Here is an 8,857-nt window from a genome sequence, read left to right as displayed (position 1 = left end):
GCTTCTTCTTCTCTTTGGTGTTTATTGGCGGTTTACAATCAACAAACTGGTGCGTTACCTTCACCAGCTGGTATGGAGTGTGGAGCAGAAAGCCACTTAAGGATTAGATCCTATCATACAGATGTGTGTCTACGATCATTAGATGTGCCTGATAACTTTCACTTCTTCAGTAAATCAGTTGTCTTCTTTTAATCATCAGACCCATCGTGTTCACTCTGTGTTGTTGAGTTTCTATGAATCTGTCCCGTCTACCTTCTGAATGGTTGCACTGGAAACTTACTAACAATGAACTGGAATCTGAACAAATGACTGATTTTAATGGTGTGGTGTCTTCGGCCCAGTGGACGGCTGATAACATCACAACCATTTGTCCTGTCTGTACTGAAAGCCCATCACTTATCCTGTTCCCTACGTTGATATTAGACTCTGGTACAATCGCAGCTACTCCAGCTCTGTTAGATATACTCTTAGATGCTGAACTAATTTGTATGTGACTGTGATATTGATGAATATGTTTCTGTGCTGTATGTGAGTTTAAAGTAAACTCCTCATCCTCATTTCTCCCTCCCAACAAAGTGAAGTCTACTGTAGCTTCTGGAAGTATCCACGGCTGTATTTCTGGTAATGACTGTTTGACTTATTGACCTGATCTATTCACAGTCCAACCAGAACTCCTCACATCTTCTTCTTCTTTGTCCCAGCCCAGCTGTTTCCTGAGTTGGATGATGTGTCATTGACCAGGTAAAGTTGCCCAGTAACTCAGTGTTAGCTGTTCTCTTCTAACCTGCAGTGATCTTTCTCCTGGTTCTACCTGTCGGAGTTGTTCTGCACCTGTACAGAGTCTCAATGCTCGGTACTGGATACGATCTAACCCGTGTCTGCTGCTGAACTGCAAACCACACATGCATACACTGACCTGATTGTATATAACCCTCAGGCCTCTTCTGTCACTTCCAGTCAAACCTCTCATGATGTTTAACACTTTCTTGCATTTGTCTGAACATGTGTCATCAAACCAAACCCCAAGAAATGTGCGTAACTTTAGTTCCCTTACTTCCTTATGTCCTTCCTTGATGTCTTTTCCTTGTAAAAACATTGTCTTGTTCTTACTCTCTCATGTGACCATCATTCAGCTTTAAAACCACTTCCTGTACCTTTGTAGTAATAAACTCATTCCACACATGTCGCCATCATCTGCAGAAAGGGGAAATCCCATTCCTCTGTCTATAACACATCGTTTATCATCAATGAAAATAATAAAATAATAAGGGACGCTACTCCCTCGTGGTGTTCCATTTTCTACTATACCCTTCTCTGAATACTTATTTCCTATCCTTACTTGTATTCACCTTCTGGAGAGAAAATCCTTTATCAGCAGTCGCCCTGTGATACCCATCTTCACTTTAACTAATAAACCTTCTCTCCACATCGTATCATACATGCTTTTTCGATATCATAAAACACTGCTATAAAGCTTTCTTTGTTCAAACTTAAAACTGCATCCAAAGTGTTTCTACTTCTCCTAAACCCACTTTGTGATTTATGCCCCTTTTTTTCTTTATCCTCCTAAGACCTGAACTCTTTCATGGCATTTTTAATTTCTCTTTGCTATTTGGGCTGATTGGGACCTGATGAATGTAAAAACAACAATTACCTGATTTTTTTCTAAACCTCACTTTTGTTTTTGAGAAAAATGAGATCCACATATGAGATGAGAGATGAGATGAGATAGCCTTTATTTGTCAGTTGCAGGTCTTTTGCCCGCAACCGAGATGACAGACCTTGCCGACCGTACATACATTACACAACATCACATTGGGGAGACAGGTCAGGCTAGGTAGCGAGGAAAAAACATCGAAATGTGTAACACAAAAGGATAATACAGGAATGCACAGATATCAACACACCATAGCACAATAAACACAGACAAGCAACATGGGAAAGAGTTCCAGTGTGTACATCTGATCTGGGACCGCTGCAATCGTTCAACTGCGCCTCCAGCTGACCCGATGTCCACATCAGAGGGGAGGTAAGCGTTGGAGGTGGCGTTGGATCCGGGGTAGGGAGGGTGATGCATCGGTGAGTGCTTATCAGTATCAGTATATGTATGTGTGTGCGTGTCCAGAGTTCAGCTGAGACAGTGTCCTTCGCCCTGCCAGGCTAAGTAAACAGTCTTCCAGCCAACCCAGGTGGCCTTGCATGGGATGGGAAGGAACAGTCTCAACATAGTCGTTATCAGGGATTGGTTTGATCGGCTCCAGCCTTGAGCCCGCAGCTGGCGCCGGAGGGGTAGCCAGATTATGATAGCAATTGTCTTCCAACCAACTCATGAGAATTTCGAGCTGTTTCTTTTAGCACTCCGACACTGGTCCCTCCATCATCCGTTGGATAGCTGCGAGTTTTTCCATGATGTTATTTACCTTCGAATCCGAGATCTTGTCACTCTTTTGCTCACAGAGCAGATTCTGAGACCTCGCGACCGCAGCCAACTGATCCGTGAGGTTATTTGTTTTAAATTTCGATAGAACAGTGGCTGTATAACGTCCTCGTAAGTGGATATCAGGCCTTTGTAGAGCAAAATTGAGTATTTTGGTCTGGACAACCCAAAATGTGATGTCCACATATGTGGACGCCAGGTCCTAAGAGGATATAGTATATCAGCCTTGCATTCATCATTTTCTCCATTAAAGCAGTTGTTCTGTAATGTTTTGGTGTTGTGTCATCTTTGCCTGGCTTGTGTGTCGGTACCACCGGTGCGGTGGTGCCACCCTCTTTTTAATGGGACCAAAACTAGTTGGACAGTTCATAGGCAGGTGTGGCCAATTCCTGCTTTATGCCAAAATAAATGAGTGAATAAATAAATAAAAGGTCTGAGTTGATTTGGCAGATTTTGCTGTGAACAGAGTACATGTGGTCAAAGCAGCTCTCCATGCAGGTGAAACAAGACATCCTTAAACTGAAAACAGATAAACCCCATCTGAGAAACTTCTACAATATCAGGAATGTGAAAATCTAGAGTTTGGTGCATCCTGAGAAAGAACGAAAGCACTGGTGAACAACACAAAAAGACCTGGACAACCACCAGTCTGTCTGTGTGGCAGCTCTTTCTGAAGGCCCTGGAGAGGAGGGTGGAGCAGCTGGGACCTGATCCAGTGCACCTGAGTCACCCACCTCTCCGACAGGCTGTTGGCTGTTTCTCGGTTTCTTGCAGCAATCCTCCAGTCCTGAAAGAGATGTTAAAAAGACATAAATTAATGATTTATTTCACAGGGATTCGTTAATGGCCCAACTATCGCCCCCGTGTGGCACAGCAGGTCATTGCTGTCTGAATAGGCTCTTGTGTGTGTGTGTGTGTGTGTGTGTGTGTGTGTGTGTGTGTAGCAGCAGGTTTTACTGTACCTGTGTGATTACAGGCTGGAGTAATAACAGCCTTGTTTGGAGGAAGAACAGCTGAAGCTCGGAGCTTGCTTCCTTCTCTCTCCGTGTGGGAGTCAGTCTGAATCAGACAGCTAATGATTTCATTTACAGGGCCGGAGTTTTCCCCACAGCAGCCTGAGCTTAGATCATCTACAAGTCAGAATATATTCATGCTTCTGTTACACCACCCAGTTTTCCAGCTGAGCAGCAGAGACTCTCAGAGTGTCTGCGGCTTCTTTTTTAATGCACAGAGGGATGAGAGTGTTATCGACCGTATGAAGAACTTCCTGAGGACGGAGACGTACCTTTGCAAGAAGATGTAAACACTGAAACTGATCTGCTGCACAACTGGACTCGCTTACTGCTGGGAACTTTATGAGCTTACACTGAAACCTAACACAGTTAACCAGCAGCCAGATTATTGGTAAGAGGATGTCATTATAAATGTGTTACATCCACCTGTCAGTCAAAGAGACCACGCCCCTACTGAAGGTAGAAACTATCCATGAAGAATGAAAGCAGGCTGTAAACACGTCTGCTCTTCTGCAAAGCTCGACTGACTCGTGGGCGGAGCTGTACGTGCACAGAACAGGAAGTGCAGTCATTAGAAGTCGCATCTTTCAACAGACTGCTGCGTCACCATAACTGGAACTGCTCTTCCAGCATTTTGCACACCAGAGTGAGTGTTCCAGCCCATCAGCTTCATATTTAATGGATGGAGTGATGAGAGTGATATTGATCCTCTCATTTAATGTCCAGGAAGCGAGGACCGAGATCAGCTCCTGGACACTTTGAACTGGTCCTGTAAGTGGTCTGGAGTAATTGCTGGATGATTTCATCTTCAGTTGGATGAAACTCAAAGAGAATTTTGTACAAATCAAACCAGAAACTCCCACAAACTGTCTGAAAAGGAGACAGTCCCTGTGAGCAGGGAGGACATGGACCCAAAGGTGCTCAGCCATACTTCAGGCTGACAGTCAGAGCTCCACCGTTACTGGGAAAAAACTGCCACAGAACCAGCTTTCTGATTGGCTGTCCTAAATACAAACTTTGAGTGGGCAGAGCTTTATTTATACAGCGCCAAATCACAACAACAGTCGCCTCAAGGAGCTTTATATAGTAAGGTAGACCCTACAGTGATACATACAGTTAAAAACCCAACAATCATATGACCCCCTATGAGCAAGCACTTTGGCGACAGTGGGAAGGAAAAACTCCCTTTTAACAGGAAGAAACCTCCAACAGAACCAGGCTCAGGGAGGGGCAGCAGAAGCTTTGAGGACAAGATGGCCACATGAACCACCTCGCTATGACATAATCCAGAACCAAGAGTAGAAAAAAGGGTTTAAAACTGAGTGCTGGGCCCACAGGGACCAGTGGACACAGACATCCATACGTTATTATTGCAGAGTCGTTACCCTACAATACAAAGCGCCCTGTGTGTTGTGGTTGAATCACTGAAATGAGCATCCACAGTGTGACAGTACATGTTTAGGTCCCGGGTGATTTCCTCGGCAGCTTGTGAATCTTCAGACAAGTTCAAACTAAACCTCTGCAGGTCCCAACAAGCCTGACATTCAAATACAAAACGTAGAAATGAAATATTGTAAGAATGTATTAATCCGCAGGGCATACAAATCCTAGCTGGCACAGTCTGAGTGATTTGTCCCGACACGGCCTCCTGTCAGAGTCATGTTCAGTCAAACAGCAGCAGGGGCCGTCTAATCGCTGGAAATGTTTCTGTGATGATTGGTCGTTTGAGTCCAGCGTCAGTGTTTGTGTTTGGATGGATTTCATGCTCACACTGAAGAAGCCTGAACTTAGCAAGCTGTCATTTTATTGGAAGTCTAAAAGGTACTCCACATAAAAGATACAGATGAAGGTGTGTGTACAGCATATGGAAGTTCAATAAGGAAGCTCTATGGTCTCACGTGTGTCCGCCCCCAGGTGTCTAAGCCTGGGATCACTTCCACTCTCTGCATCTTTCAGCCTCCGGCAGGCTCCATGCTGTGTCGGCCGTCAGCGGCCCCGTGCCTCGTCGCAGCCGCCATCTCTACCCCTTGCTAAGCAGACCTTCGCCAGTATCTCACTCTACATGGTGCTGATGCGTGCTATGCTTTGCTTGTGCCATGCATTACTGCATATGCTCCCTGTAGGTCCTTATCTGTCTACACGTGATGAAGCTTCGACAGCAGACAGGTGATTGTCCAGGTGAGTTAGACCGAGCTGAAGACCTTCAACTCTTTGATACGCTAATTATTAGAACATGTAAACACAAGAGTCGTTTAACTTGACAGAAAATACTGTGCTAAAGTCTTGAGCCACTTTTTAAAAATCCTGCTTTAACAGTCTTTCTGAAAGTCACCGGCTGCTGCTGGATTTCATTCTGATCATTTGTTGGCTGAAGTCAGAGGCAAAGCGCTTCGTGTGGAGAGCAGATAGCTGTTTAAAGGTACACTCAATACTTAGCTGAGTTTATAGAAAAAAGATATTGTACTTATGAATACACATCCTATAATTAAAGTTATAATTAACTAAAAATGCTTAGGAGGAAGCCGCCATGTTTCCCTGTTATATTTGAATGCAGCAGCCGGGAAGGACGTCTCCCCTCCTCCCTTTGCATTTCATGTATGTGCCTAGAGACCGGTCACACGCGTGACCATTGAAGGTGGAGGTGAAGAGAAGTTGTAGGTGTTTGGATGCTGCGCAGGAACATTTACATCCATGTCTGCAGCTTCAGACTTGAGATATGAAATCATACTTATGATTTATCATCTGAGAACGTGTCTCCTCACCAAAGAAATGAAAACGTGAAGCAAAGTTACAACACCACCTGTATCATCTGCACCTCCACCTGCATAATAAAATGTCATCAAGCCTCATCTCCAGCAGCAGCAGCAGAGTAATATGAGCTGGCCTGAGTTGAGGTTATTGCTGCAGGCCTCCAAAGCCGTCCCAGTTTCTCCTCTGGGGAAACAAACTGGTCTCTTCCTGAGCAAACGTGTGCGACCCCAGCGCTGCAGCATCGCTGACCGGCTGTAGCAGAACAGATGGAGTGAGGCCCAGTGCCTTTAATGTGTACTCCATCTTTAGCTTCAGAGCTGCGTGCACACCACAGCACACCTTTCATTGTGACCTTTCACCTTCTCTTGTTATGACTCCCAGCAGCCTCTCCTGAAAACGACAGTTCACACTTACCGACTCATTACACGACATTTATTTCTGGAAGCAGTGTTGCATCATGTGACGTGTGTATTTGCATAATTGTGGAAATGATGCATGTGACTAATCACATATTGACGGCCTGAGGGGGCGTGTCACTGATTTATTGCCTTTTATAGTTATTATCACATGCATGTTGTTGCTGTGTGTTCCTGGAACTGCTTTCAATCTGACAGTGTGGTAATCTAAAGCCAGCATGTGTGTCATGTTCAGTAAACTGCACCAGTTTAACGTCTGAGGAACAGAGTCGGAGCTTCGATCTGTTTCTTAATAATTCTGCAGAAAACTTTCAAAGGTCTCCTGTTCACCACGTTTTCATCTTCCTGGGTTCCTTCTGGTTCCTTCTAGTACAGTGCTGTGCAAAAGTCTTAAGCTGCCCACTTCTTTATATTTTGCAGTAAAGTCTGAAATACGTGCAGAGATTTATTCAGACGTGCAAACATTCATGTGTATGTAGTTAAAAACAGAGTTTGAATATTTGCTGTGAGCTTTAATCTGGAGCTCAGTGTCAGCTCTGTGAGGATCCTCAGGAACAGTTCTCCGGGCTTCCTGACGGACACTCACGTTGTGTTCTCTGTCAGGATGATGCTTCAGTGATGCTGAGGCTCTGACAGTTTCTGTCCAGCTGTGCTTCCCTGCACTGGCGGCGTGTTTGGATCGTTGTCGTGCTGAAACATGAAGCTGCTGTCAGTCAGGTGTTTGTGATGGTTTTGGTGCTGGATTCAAATCTGATAGGAGATTTTCACTTTGTCAGTTTTGACAAGATCTCAGATCTGCAGCTCCGAACGTCGACAGACGTCTGTGCATCGCGTTTATGATCAGATGATCACACATGAAGATGAGCTGTGGTCACAGCTGTGTGAAGAGCCGATGAGTCGAAACGAGATGAGTCAGCTGAACTGGAACTAAGCCACACACTGTGTTTGAAGAGGGTCACATGACGCGCCTGCGGCAGGTGGCAGAAGTACAGGTACTCTTCACTGAAGTCGAAGTACACATGTGTGATAAAAAAGTACCAACTGTGACGTCACCACAGCGCAGCGGGCTGACCTTTGACCTGCGGGCGGCTGTGTTTGGATTGTTTCATCATTTGCAGGAGTTTCAGTAGCAACAGATCATCATCTTCATCGTGAAGATGAAACCTGTGATGCAGGCGCAGCTGGATCCTCTGACTGGAGTGTAAACGCTCTGACAGATTATCTGATGGTCCCACGTTTGGTTTCTCAGCTGAAGCTGCCAGAATTCAAACCTGTGCTTTGGTGTGTTTGGACAGAAATGTGTTCAGATATTTATGTGTCTGAGACCGTTTCTATTAAAGCGGCACCGAGAACGCTGAATCTCCCCTGCAGGCAGAGATGCAGTGAAGAAATGTCAGGAAAGCAGAGACACGAGGGGAAGACGTGCGGTAAAGGGCTGCAGGTCGGACTCGAGCCCGGGCCGGCTGCTCTCAGCCACACGGCCCGGGTTTGAGCTTCATTATTAATAATTATAAATGGCCTGCATTTGTATAGCGCTTTACTTGGTCCCTATGGACCCCAAAGCGCTTTACACTACATCCAGTCATCCACACATTCACACACTGGTGATGGCAAGCTACATTGTAGCCACAGCTGCCCTGGGGCGCACTGACAGAGGCAACAATTATATTTATATTATTGTTGTTGTTGTTGTCCTCATGCCATATCAGTATCTTGTTTCATTACTGCTGGAACTCGTAACGCCTCCAGAGGCCCAAAATAAAAATGACATATGATGAATAAAGATGACATCATGATTGTTTGGTGATTTTCACTGCAGAGAGGACGCAACGAAACATTTTATTATTGCGTCTATGACTCACGTCCTCCACGCTGTAACCTGTCATGTTGCTATTAAAGAAACCAGTGACTGTAAGTGAGCACGGCGTGGGCGTCGACCAGCAGGAGGAGGCACTCACAGGAGCAGCCTGCTGATGTCACTTCCTGCTCTTTGGAACATTTGTTTGTGCAACATTTTCTGCAGAAACCTGCGAGTCAGCAACGCCCATCCTGTTCCCAGCAGCTCCGTCTGATTCCCTCACACAGGTACACAAACCCGGAGGAGGAGGAGGCCGTGAAGATGGCCGAGCACCTCCTCGGCTTCTCTCCTCACTGAAAAACTGAACTGTCCGAGCCCGGCTCGCTGCCACGACACCACGCCACAGCGGGCAGCCATCAAAAAGCTCCAGTCACAGCTAACA

This window comes from Oreochromis aureus, linkage group 22 (assembly GCF_013358895.1).
Source record: "Oreochromis aureus strain Israel breed Guangdong linkage group 22, ZZ_aureus, whole genome shotgun sequence".
NCBI classification, from domain to species: domain Eukaryota; kingdom Metazoa; phylum Chordata; class Actinopteri; order Cichliformes; family Cichlidae; genus Oreochromis; species Oreochromis aureus.
Note: the sequence above shows the minus strand (reverse complement) of the source record.